The 13,836-nt window shown below is 40.4% G+C and overlaps 1 long non-coding RNA gene and 1 pseudogene across 1 annotated transcript; one reads left to right on the plus strand and one right to left on the minus strand.

Moving 5' to 3' along the window:
- The first annotated feature begins 831 nt into the window (after positions 1-831).
- LOC133729024 (uncharacterized) lies at positions 832-9,975 on the plus strand. Its single transcript, XR_009856191.1, has 4 exons — positions 832-986; positions 1,753-1,836; positions 9,437-9,566; positions 9,714-9,975. It is a non-coding gene; the product is annotated as an uncharacterized LOC133729024 (long non-coding RNA).
- Positions 9,976-10,522: 547 nt separating this feature from the next.
- Positions 10,523-13,354, minus strand: LOC133731194 (disease resistance protein RPM1-like; annotated as a pseudogene).
- Positions 13,355-13,836: the final 482 nt, after the last annotated feature.

A 13,836-nucleotide genomic window follows, 5' to 3' on the forward strand; every position in this document is an offset into this window, starting at 1 on the left:
GTCGTACGGAGCAAGGGGATGCTATAACATTTGAATCGGAGGTAATTTTACTAGGCTATTCATTTTCTAGCTTTTGCATTGGTTAATATAGTTCTAATTATTTATTTATTTTCAATTTATGTAACTTTGATCAGTTAAAATGCCTGGCTTTACACCATTTAACATGAGCCATGAATAACGGAAGCTCATTGTTGCATATACCATTGTAACATTTTTTTTTTTTTTTTTTTTAAAAAAAAAAAAAACCCCACCCCATTCCCACCCTTGATGGGGCTCGAACTCCTGACCTCTTATATATGAGACCAAAGTCTTACCACCCCACCAAACACACACACCCCATTGTAACATATATTATTACAACGGAGAAGATATATCTTGGCACTTTCTCTGCCATAAGATGTCTAGGATCTGTGTAGAGAACAGTTGCTATTTCTTTCTTTGTGTTTTTAAATATATCCTTGCTTTGGATTGATTGATTTAATAGGTAGTGATAGCAAGGATAGTGGAAATTTCATATCAATCAACTGCCACATAGCCTTGTCCCAACCATTTGTGGTTGACGATGTGAAGCCTGTTCCTACATTCTGTCCAGTTATCTATAAGGAACATACTTTTATGAAAAGAAGAAAGTACAATGCAGAGGACATTATGTTTACTGAATTAGCTAACTATCTAGTTTACATCTCAAATAGCCATATTTTCATTCAGTCACATTCTAAGTTATCTCTGATTCCATCATATCTAAATTCCATGAAAAGTGAGAATCTTGTTGCTCTGAAAGACCTGCCCTCATTCTGTTAGTTGGAATTATGTTGTGTACCGGTTTCTTTCATCCAGTGGTGTGGAATCCTTGGGATAAGAAGGCAAAGGCTATGGCTGATTTGGAGATGATGAGTACAAACATATGCTCTCTGCAGAGGCTGCTGATATTGAGAGACCTATCACATTGAAAACTGAAGAGGAGTGGAGAGGGGGGCAGGAGCAAGGTGCGAAAGGATTGCTTTTTGAACATTTATCCTTTGGTTTTACACTATTCCTTATCGAAATGATAACGTTTGGAATTGGTTCCCTTGACACTATTCTTTACCATTTATTTATCTGTAAATGATATAGATTATTTTGGACTGGTTTAGAAGTATATCTGATATGAATACAATGTGGAAATGGCTCTCTTGTTGAAATACCTATGCTAAATAGAGTGCTAAAGCTTGAAAAAGTGGACTCGAGTTTTCTGAGAAAGAGCATTTTCTTAACAGGATTAAACTTACAACTAAGTATCTAGCGTCTTTCTTTCTGCTTTCATTTGCTTGTCTCTGAACAGAGAGACCAATGCCCTTTTGCATCTTTAGTAACTAAACTTTTCTTATGAGGGCTATAATTAGTCTTCTCGTACCTTGTTTTACACATAATACCGTCCTTGTGGCCTCTGTACATGTATCTTGGTTTTTGCATTGAAACTAATTCTACAGGTTGTTTCAGTTAGAATACAAGTATCTGCAAAGGTTCAGAGTAGCAAACTCTTGGTGCTACAATTCTACATCTGGAGTCTGATAATCATGTGATGACTGTAACTTGTGCTTTTGTAAAGTTAGCAGTAACTAGCATCTGCATATGGGAGATTAAGCTGTTGCATTATTAATGTTGTTATCCTATTTGCTTTCGAGTATCAGTCACTCTTTAATTCCTTAGTTTCATGTTTGAATATGATACTAATTAATGAAGAAGTTAATTTTATAACCTTTGTTGAATCAGGCATATCTCAGTGCAATTAATTCTCATATACCTGTATATTCATGACGTCAAGCAAGCAGAAAAATGCTACAATGATTGCTCCCAGTAAGTAAAAGCTCTAATAGAAACTTCTGGTATAAGCGATATATAGAAGTTCTGCACCTTGAGTATTATTACATCAGCTTTATTTACTATACATTATAGATGTTTGAGGACAAGCATAAATTGACAGAGAGATGGAGAGAGTAATTGTGTGTTTATTCTTCTCACAATGGAGGGTTTATATAGGAATACAAAGCTAGTGTGAAAGCTCTAAGATATTATCATTTTGGTGATAATCTTCTCTTGGTTGATGAGGATTGCAGCTCCACATACTTGTCTTCAATGATGATAAGTGTCTTGCTGTTGTTCCTTGTCATAAAGTATGTTACACATGTCCTCATACACTCAAGTACCTATATTTATACACTCAAGTATCTATTACATGATATAGACATTTATACTATGACTCATACTATGACTCATACAACATGACTCATACTATATGAGTCATATATACTACAACACTCCCCCTTGGATATTTCATGTCAATAGTATTTGTCTAGACCGTGCGCTTCTGAGTTGCCTCGTTAAAAACCTTGCCAAGTAATAAAACCCTGTGGGAAAAAACAACCTTGGTCGAAGGACAAAAAGAGCACAACGCGCGTTTGAGTGTGGAGTATGTTTCTGGATACTCCCCCTGATTTAGACTCCCCCTGAAGATCGTGGGAGTTCAGATAACCTTCTCAATCCGATGCTCTTCACATGTTTCTCGAAAGGGGATTTTGGTAGCGACTTAGTAAATAAGTCCGCTACATTATCCTCTGATCGGATTTGAGTTACTTCAATATTTAGAAGTGTTTGTTGTTGCTGATTGTAGAAGAATTTTGGCGATATATGCTTGGTATTGTCGCCCTTGATGAAACCTAATTTCATTTGCTCAATACAAGCTGCATTATCCTCGTAAATGCATGTAGGTTCATTTGTGGTAAACTTCAAACCACAAGTTCCTCGAATGTGTCTATTTATAGACCTTAGCCATATGCATTCACGCATAGCTTCATGTAGAGCAATAATCTCTGCATGATTTGAGGAAGTAGCAACAAGGGTCTGTTTTGTAGATCTCCAAGATATCGCCGTGCTTCCCATGGTAAAGACATAACCTGTTTGGGAGCGACCTTTGTGAGGGTCAGAGAGATACCCTGCATCAGCAAATCCCATCAAAACATCATTATCATTTTGATGGAGGGGAGGAGGAGAACGTCGGTCACCATGGACGGTGTCACCGGCGTCTACATTACGGAAGATGGCTTTTTGCCTCTTGGGGTCTGATCCCATGCTTCCGTCTTTTCTTTTCTCTCTGTAGGGATAAAACAAGCCCATATCAATCGTACCTTTTAAGTATCGAAAGATTGTCTTTATGCCAATCCAATTACGGCGTGTTGGCGCAGAACTATGTCGAGCTAACAAGTTCACTGCGAATGAGATATCCGGTCTTGTGCATTGAGCTAAATACAATAATGCGCCTATCGTACTTAGATAGGGTATTTCAGCCTCTAATAAATCTTCGTCCTCATCCCTTGGACGAAACGGATCTTTTGTGGGCTCAAGACTACGGCCGATCATGGAAGTACTTACAGGCTTTGCTTTATCTTCATTAAAGCACCTTAGTAATTTTTGAGTATATGCTGACTGATGGATCATAATCCCATCACTACGGTGCTCGAGTTCTATTCCGAGGCAAAACCGTGTTTTCCCAAGATCTTTCATCTCAAACTCGGATTTCAAATATTTAGCAGTTTCCTTTAACTCATCTAGAGTTCCAATTAGGTTCATGTCATCGACATAAACTGCTACAATTGCAAATCCGGAACTTGTCTTTTTAATGAACACGCAAGGGCATATTTCATTGTTAACATATCCCTTCCCAATCAAGTAGTCACTTAGACGGTTATACCACATCCGTCCGGATTGTTTCAATCCATATAGTGAGCGTCTTAATCTTATTGAAAACGCGCTCCGTGGTTTAGAGCCACTTGATTTGGGTAATTGAAGTCCATCTGGAACCTTCATATATATCTCTGAATCTAGATCCCCATAGAGATATGCTGTAACCACATCCATAAGCTGCATGTCAAGTTTTTCGGAAACTACCAAACTGACAAGGTAGCGGAACGTTATAACGTCCATTACGGGAGAGTATGTCTCCTCGTAGTCGATTCCAGGGCGTTGTGAGAAACCTTGCGCCACGAGGCGGGCTTTGTATCTAACAACCTCATTTTTCTCATTACGCTTTCTAACAAAGACCCATTTGTGGCCAACAGGCTTTATATTTGGTGGTGTCAGCATTATAGACCCAAATACCTGTCTCTTTGTTAGTGAATCCAATTCAGTCTGGATCGCATCTTTCCATTTAGACCAATCTGCTCTACGTTGACATTCTTCAACGGAGCAAGGTTCGATATCATCGTATTCTATATTTCCTTTTGCAATATGATATGCAAATGCATCATCAATAGTCATAGAATTTCTATCCATCATCACATGTATACTAGTGTAATTCATGGAGATCTCTCTATTCTCTGGATTTGGTTCTGTCATTGGAGCGTCCCCCAATGATGTCTCTTGGACATAACCATAATCCGGAATATTCTCATGAGATGGATTATTTGTATCGATGATTAATGGATTATTTTGTGTCAAACTCGCTTTCTTCCTTGGGCGAGAATCCATCGAACCTATGGGCCTCCCGCGCTTCCTGGCAGGAGCCGTGGGCCTAGCCAATGTGTCACCCATAGAGGGGACGTTGGCGCCATTCTCATGTACTCTTGAGATGGCATTATGTCTTTTAGGGACATCAATCCTTGCAGGTACATTTGCAGCAGGTATGTGTGATCTCGTCACTTTAGCGATATCAGAAAACGCATCAGGCATCGATTCTGCTACTTTCTGAAGATCGAGAATTCTCCGCACTTCTATTTCAGACTGTGCGGTTCGGGGATCAAGATGAGACAAAGTGGGGACAAACCACGACAATTCCTGTCCTTTTTGTTGAACATTAGTGTTCATGTCTCCCCCTAATGACGGGAAGACTGTCTCATCAAAGTGACAATCCGCAAATCTAGCGGTAAATAGATCACCTGTCAAGGGTTCTATGTAGCGGATAATGGTTGGAGAGTCATAGCCAACATAAAGGCCTAATCGTCTTTGAGGACCCATTTTAGTGCGCTGTGGCGGCGCAATTGGCACATAGACTGCACACCCAAATATGCGTAAGTGTGAGACATTTGGCTCATACCCAGTTACCATCTGGGACGCAGAAAAGGGTTGTGTGGCAGTGGGCCTTAGACGAATAAGCACAGCTGCGTGCAATATTGCATAGCCCCAAGCAGAAATAGGGAGATTGGTGCGCATAACCAATGCCCTTGCAACCATTTGAAGTCTTTTAATGGCAGCTTCTGCGAGACCATTTTGGGTATGTACATGAGGGACAGGGTGTTCAACCTCGATCCCAATGGACATGCAATAATCATCAAAAGTCTTTGATGTAAACTCCCCAGCATTGTCAAGACGAATTGACTTAATAGGGTGATCTGGGTGGTGAGCCCTTAACTTAATGATTTGTGCTAGGAGTTTAGCAAATGCAGCATTTCTTGTGGATAAGAGCATGACATGTGACCAACGTGTCGATGCATCAACCAACACCATAAAATATCTAAATGGTCCGCAAGTTGGTTGGATAGGTCCACAAATATCACCTTGTATTCTTTGCAAGAATGGTATATTTTCTTTAGTGTCCTTTGCATAGGATGGTCTCAATCCTACTTTTGCTAAAGAGCAAGCTTTGCAAAACGAATGATATGCTTGAGAAGTAATTCTTTGAACCTCTCTTTGGTTCGTACTTCTTTTCGTTTTGAAGAATGGATGTCCGTGTGAAGTTTTTAATATACGGATCATCATATCACGACCTGGATGTCCCAAACGATCGTGCCAAAGCCTATATGTGTCGGAATCCCATAAATTTTCATTCATGACATGGTTGGATTCAATGACTCTAATAGTGGTTGCGTACAATCCACTAGAGCGACACATAAGTTTCTCTAATACTCGTGTTTTTCCGTAGTTATTAGAGGTGATGCAAAGGAACTCTTGTCCATTCTCACTATGTGTTTCCACATGAAAATCATTGGTTCTTATATCTTTAAAACTCAATAGGGTTCTTCTAGCCCTTGGAGCATATAGAGCTTCGGTGACATTAATATTTGTGCCATTTGGCAACAAAAATTGAGCTGGTCCTCGACCATGAATCAATTGTGATGGACCTGCCATCGTAGTTACTGAAGTTTGACTAGGCGTCATCCATAAGAATAATTGCCTATGTCGTAATATAGTATGTGTGGTGCCACTATCAAGAAGGCATTCCAATTCTCCCGAAAACATACTGAAAAAATAAAGTTCGGAATATTAACACATGTCCATGACATTGAATGATAATGCGATACTTTAAGGAAAAAACCAATGATTACATCAAAGTTTCCAAAGTCTATTCCAAAATAAAATCAAACTTATACAAATTGTAATTGCTCAATCCGTTTGGTAATTCTAATGAAATATGACCAGGGAAGTAGAGAGATGTTGGTAGAGCGAGGCTCGCTTAAGTACCCCGATCTCAATTACTTTCCTAGACATCATACTTCATTAGGTACGCCGCATGAGAAAGAGTCAATACAATTGTCATTTATTGACTAAGGCACATTTGCCGTTTTATTGGAAAATAGAAAAGACTATTCTAATCAAAGTCTGCGGCATCCTCGTGCTCTTCATTTACAGCTTTGAAGTCTTCTATGGTGAGATTGACATCTTCACCATTTTCTTCTTCAGCAAGGTTGGCTTCTTGCTCCCTTGTTTCCCTGTACTCCTTGTAGCGTGCAGCTAGTTGAGTACTTGCCTGGCATTGCCTAAACCAATGCTCGATTGAACCACACCGATGACACATGTCATTGTGGTTGCCTCCCTTGATTTGAGGTGCAGGTGGTGCACGTTGTGGATATTCCCTAGGCGGGTTGTTACTGCTACTACCACGACGTATGGTGCGACCTCCACGGCCCACAGTGTTACGGCCCATGGTGTTATTATATCCACCTCTCCCACGTGTGTAGTTACCACCACGTGTGCCCGCACTATAGTTGCGGCTGCCTTCTTTGTTGGGGCGGTTATATGGACCCGTTCGTCCTTCATGTCCCCTGTTATTAGGGTACCGCTCCTTGCGCCCTCTCTTGGGTGCATTATAATTCTCCTCACGAACGCTTTTGGTTCCAACGGGCCTTGAATTATAATTCTTTACAAGGATGTTGTCGTGCTTCTCAGCTACCGACAAAATATTAATGAGCTCATTGAACCTTGTAAGTCGTCCAGCATTAAATTCAGTGTGATGCTGCTTTGATAGTATAATTGCTGAGACGGGGAAGGTGGAGAGAGTTTTCTCAATTAGCTCTTCTTCTGTGATAGGTTTTCCACAGAACTTCAGCATGGCCTTTAGGCGAAGAGCTTCTGAATTGTATTCAGAAACAGACTTGAAGTCTGAGAAACGTATATTGTTCCACTGAACCTTCAAGTCAGGGAGGAGGGAATCTTGGATATTACCAAAGCGCTCTTCTAGCGCTGCCCATAGGTCCCTTGCATCTTTGATGGACATATACTCTAATCTGAGTGCTTTGTCCATATGGCGTCGCATCAAGATAATTGTTTGTGCATGCTTTATGGATGTTCGTTGGAACACAAGGCTCGCAGTTGGTGCCTGTATGATGGGCAATATCCCTTTCGATGTGAGATGGTTCTCAACGTCGGTTTTCCAACTATGGTATTCCAAACCTGTTGAGTCAAGGATTTGAAAATCGAGTCTAGGTTCATTCGACATAATAATAAGAAGAAAAGATATATTAGTTTCGGAGTTTAAACTTCCACGAAAACTAAAAATAATAAGATTTCCGAGCTATGCTACCAAGAAATCAATTTCCAAGAATATTTGGATTAGACCTAAACAATGATGTTTAATAGGGTCATAAATCGATGCTCACGGACGCTCTTAGTCCGAATATTATGAACACTCTTAGTTCATTGATTACGAACACTCTTAGTTCGTTTAGCGCGAATTTCTATAATTCCGCCTTTTTTGATTGCAAGTTCCCGAGAAAAAGAAAGAGAAGAAAAAGGAGTAAAAAAAAAAAACTCAAAAACGGGAACTTTTAGTAAATAATACCTTGAAATAGTGTTGTCAGAAATGACCACAAAGTTGCCCAAAAACTTCCGGAAAGTCGCCGGAAAAGTGTCCCGAAAGTCACCGGAAAAGTGTTCCGAAAGTCGCCGGAAAGTTGTCGGAATCTGTCGGCAGATGCTAGGCAGCAACTCGGCAGGTGCTTCGGCAGCTGTTCGGCAGCTGCGCAGCAGGGGCTCGGCAGGGGCTCGGCAGATGCGCTCGGCAGCTTTCGGCAGGTGCTGTCGACAGCTTTCGGCAGGACTCGGCAGGACTCGCTCGGCAGGTCTTGGCAGCTTCTCGGCAGGTCTCGGCAGGACTCGCTCGGCAGCTCTCAGCAGCTTCTCGGCAGGTCTCGGCAGGACTCGCTCGGCAGCTTCTCGGCAGATCTCGGCAGGACTCGGCAGGGCTCGGTAGGGCTTCGACAGCGGTTCGGCAGCGGTTCAATTTTTCCGGTGGCCGGTTCAGGCTGTTTCCGGCCGGTTCTGGCGGTTCTGAAACTGGTTCTGGGCTTCTTGGATCAAGGGCTTTGATATGTGCTAGGGTTTGGAGGTTTTTTGTAGGTTTGGAAAAATGGCTTTAATCGGATTATGAACTTCCTCTATTTTGACAATTTCGATTCTAATTCTAGAGCAATTTCGTGCTGATAACGTGTTTGAGCACAAGCATAAATTGACAGAGAGATGGAGAGAGTAATTGTGTGTTTATTCTTCTCACAATGGAGGGTTTATATAGGAATACAAAGCTAGTGTGAAAGCTCTAAGATATTATCATTTTGGTGATAATCTTCTCTTGGTTGATGAGGATTGCAGCTCCACATACTTGTCTTCGATGATGATAAGTGTCTTGCTGTTGCTCCTTGTCATAAAGTATGTTACACATGTCCTCATACACTCAAGTACCTATATTTATACACTCAAGTATCTATTACATGATATAGACATTTATACTATGACTCATACTATGACTCATACAACATGACTCATACTATATGAGTCATATATACTACAACAATAGACAATTAATCAAGGCAGAGTCCAAAAATGCTAATGCTCACAGATTGATGCGATATATTCCACCAGTTGACTGGAGACTTTATTAGTGGTATATCGATCGGTCCAGCACGGATTGAAATAGAAGCCCGAGAGCAGGATGCCAGCCGAGATGGAGCTGGGAGCCAACCTATACTTTCCTGGGGCTTGCCTTTTATTTATAAATTTACCAGATGCTAGTTTCTTTTAATTTGAAAAACAATTATCAATTGACCTAAGTTGCATCTATATAAAATCATAGAATGATGACAAGAGAGGCTATGGTTATCTATATTCATATGAAATGCTATTTACTCGCACTACATATGTGGGTAAGTACTATTTACATGATTACACGCTTACTGCTTTTGGATCTTTGTAGGGTCGATGCTTTTTTGGGCAATGGTCATGGCTGATGTGCTAGTAAACTTCTTTCCTCATACACAGAAGGTGATATTAAGGAAATCAAACGACTTGCTTAGTCAAGCACAGTTTCTCATCTTGATCACATGGTAATGCATATGATATAGGGATGTTTGGTTAAACCTGTCTTTTTATGAAGAATGGTGGTTGTATTCCAATCTTTATTTTGAATATGCTTTTCTGTTCTGCAAAATGCTTGGTTTCACATTTGTTTCACTAAACTGAAACGGCTGCAGGTCATCAGACTCGCCAGGAAACTGCCTATAGGTGATGTCAGTGGACTAAAGACAAATGCGTCCAAGGAGCAAGAAGAATTGGATGAAGATGACCTTACATAGCCTCGAGAGTGATATTGTCATACATACCCTCTTTTACAATGTGTTGATCTCAGTAGATTCTTATACATGGAATTTTCGAGTGGGTTTTTCTATGAAAAAGAGCTTGCCTTGTAATGTAAAACCACATTTCCTTGGCATGTTTAGTATTAGCTCTCTGTGTATTTACAGTTCACATTATACAAGACTTCCGTGTGATTTGTGGGTTTCCAGTGGCCTTCGCATATTGCAACAGAAAAGTTGCATACGAATAACAACTGTATTCAAGGCTAACCTTGGAAAAGTTGGAATTTGTAGTTACTAAAATAAAGACACCAAGTTCTACGGAATTAAAAAATGAAATTGCCCGGGGAAGTTTCTCATGGAAGCTGCAACACTGTGTTCAAGCTTCTCAAATGCTACATTTTCAAAGTTTCTCAAGGAAGCTGCTGCATATGTTCAAGCTTCTTATATACAACTACTCATCCATAAAATGACTTAGAGGCTTTCATCAAATTCCTTGAAGAGCAACACCAGAACAATAGCAACAACAACAAAAGAAGCACAGCAACAAGCAAGAAGACGACGACGACAACTCGAAAGTTGGGGCAGCTTAAATCTCAGCATCTCTTTGATTGTTCTGTTTAACTTTCAGCTTGGTTTTCAGAATTTGACTCCTAAATGTGTTCGCAAACATCTAAAGATGGGAGGCCTTCTACAATCTGCTGTTGTTAAATTATACATCTCATTTGAATTGTTGTGTAGCATTTCTTGTATAGTATGATAAAAGGATAAATATATGTACCTTGCAGGAGAAAGAAACACTGGGCCAAGTTTTCGTGGACCAGCTTGGATGATTGTTCAAAAATATGTATGATCTCAGGAATGTGTTGTACTTTAGAGCGATCCTCGCCTCCTTTCCGAATGGGCTGTATAACTTCAATGGGAACAAACACCAGATCCAAAGATTGTAGATTAGACAAGTATTCAAGTCCTAGTGGCACTGTCTTTAACTCCATGCAGTTTTTAACCGATAAGTACCGGAGATTTGGCATCACCTCTTTTTCTATACTTGTCTTTTTCAACGAGGAAAAATTGAACAACTCCAACCTCTCCAGCTTTACAAAGCCTCTGCGGAAACACAACTCTTCCCCAACATATGCATTCCAAAGATCAAGCGGGCCGTGCTTCAATTTGAGGTAGTAAATCCTCTTCAAGTCTAGACCAACGCAGACACAGACGTACAAGGTTTTGTAGTGAAGAAAACCAAGGTAATACGTTTTGCAGCCTGCCAATCAAATAAAGTGCTCGAAGGCGCGGAAGAGGTGGACATTCTGCTTTCACCGGAAGGATTTCCTCTTCATCACTTGCCATTAAAACCATAGATTGAAGCAGATTCAACTTTTCAATTGAGACCCAAAGGTCAATCTCATCTTTTTCTTTCACATTCGATATGCCGATGCTCTTAAGTTGAGTCATGTTGCCGATAAGTCTACTAGTGTTCCCTTCTGATTCAATCATAGATAAGCTTTGCAATTTCTGCAACTTACAAACATTCGATGGCACTTTTATCCCACTCACATATTTGAAGTCCTGAAACTTTCCAGTGTAGCGATACATAATTAGATGGCGCAGGTTCAACAACTTTGCAATTCCCTGTGGAAGTGATGCTATCTTAGCATCCTTGATGTTCAGAAATTGAAGGTTACGGAGACGCCCTATGGACTCGGGAAGTTCCTTGATTAAAGTGTTCCTCAAATTTAAATATCTCAAGTTGAACAAGTAAACAACTACATCTGGCAGTTTATCAATTTGGACATCCTCCAAGTCTAGAGTCCTCAACAATTTGAATCGAGAAACCAGTGCATTTGAGAAAGACAATGAGGACATGTCAGTTGCAAATACAAGAAGAGAACGAATCTTTGACATACCTGGCCATGATTTAATTTCTCCTTCCATTTTGTGAATTGACAAGCGACGGGTTGAAATGTCTTCCATTACTTCTCTCCCATCGTATACAAGACCACGTTTGTCGACAAAGCAAGCTCTCGCATCAGATCATGCAACTTAACTTTTTTCGGCCTTCCTGTACCATTTCTCTTTACAACTTGTAACACGCTACGGAAACAGAGCTCCATAAGATAGTCGTCTGCAACTTCTTCTGGTGTGACCCCTTTAACATGTTCAACAAATCCTTCGGCTATCCACAATCTAGTGAGCCTTTTTCTTTTAATTACAAAATCTTCTGGGAATAGAGAGCAATAAAGGAAGCAATGTTTCAATTAAGATGGCAAATCACTGAAACTCAGCAACAAGATGTTTCTAACAGGGTCTAGCAATGAATTTTTATGTAGATGCCAATTGAAGCTGTTGAGGACTTTGTCCCATTGATCCAGTGACTTCTTAGAAGACATAAGACCACCTAAAGACACAATAGCCAAAGAAAGGCCTTCACACTTTTCCACAAGTTGGCAAGCTAATGATTCAAGCTCAGTAGGACAAGTTTTATGCTGATTAGTTGAGAATGCTTTCTTGCTGAAGAGCTCCCAAGCCTTATTCTTTAACAGGGGTTGAATATGGTGAACATGGCTTTTAACTCCAAAAGAATTGCATGCTACATCTTCTTTTCGAGTTGTAACTATGATTCGACTTCCGAGTTGCCTATCTTGAAGTGATACTTTAATTTCTCTCCAAGCTTTTATATCACACACATCATCTAGAACAACCAGGTATCTTTTGGACTCCAAGTAGTTAATTAGTAACTCTAGCAATTCTATGCGACTCATGGCATTCAAATTTGCAGAGTACTCTTCCTTCCTTGATTTGTAGAGTTCCCTAATCAAGCTTCGAAACAAGTGTACCACATCATAAGATTGAGAAATGGTAATCCATGCATAACAATCGAAATGTCTCTTTACCTTTTCATTGTTGAAGGTCTTGGCAGCTAGAGTTGTCTTTCCCTAACCTCCCATGCCAACCACAGATATAACAGTTTGGTGTTGCTCTTCATCCATGAGCCATCCCATTAGTATTTGCTTCTTGCCTTCAATCCCTACCAGTTCGTCTTCCATAATGAAAATGGAGGACTCCGCTTGGTTCTGCACCAATTTGTGAATATCTTCGGATGTAGTTGCTCCTCCTACATGGCCAACACCGTACCTTTGATTCCTCTCTGGAATGGCTTTGATCATTTCAGTAATTTTCTTCAACTTCTTTGCAATTTTATGCCTGAACCAAAGATGATTTGGAGCGCCAATGGTTTTGTGGAGCCCCCTAAAAAGTCGACCCCCACTTTGCTTCTCATACATGTGATACATGAATTCATCAATGATATCTTCAACTTCATAGGCCAAGTCTCTGATGCTTGCAGCCCACAATTTCTCTCCTTCAGTTTTTGCTTTGTTTGCTTCCACATCCACCAGGAAAGCTTTCATGCTTAGAAGCTCCTCCTTAATCTTTTCAACTTCATCACGAACACCGGCTATGGTTGTTCCTTCGTTCTCAAGAATTATCAGAAGTTTTCCAATTAAGACGTCCGTTGCAGATAAGGCCATAGTAGCCATCTGTCAGTATACTCTCGATCTATCTGCAAAGAAGAGAGACAGTTCAACAACAATTAATAAAATTCATAACTGATCGAACAAGTAAGGGTGACGACTAACGATTATTTCCAACAGCACAAAACTAGTATTGAAATAAATTGGCTTGCTTTTGAAAGAATGATAGGTGTAGAACGGGTTCTTGACCCAAAGCACCAAAATCAGCTAAAACTGTCTCACTTACCCCAGCAACAAATTTTTATTCCCACTTACCCAATTTCAAGCAAAATAACAAATTTACCCTTAACCAAATTGTTTATTCCCTCATCTCTCTCCTCTTTCAGATCACGCTCTCTCTTCTCTCTCATCTCTCTCCAATTTCAGATCTCTCTCTCTCTCTCTCCCCGATTTCAGATCGCTCTCTCTCTCTTCTATCTCTCTGCAAACACCACATCCGGTTCCTCAAATTCCCATCCTCGCCGGAGCGAGTCGTTCAGAGACTTGAA

This window comes from Rosa rugosa, chromosome 2 (assembly GCF_958449725.1).
Source record: "Rosa rugosa chromosome 2, drRosRugo1.1, whole genome shotgun sequence".
Taxonomy (NCBI): Eukaryota; Viridiplantae; Streptophyta; class Magnoliopsida; order Rosales; family Rosaceae; genus Rosa; species Rosa rugosa.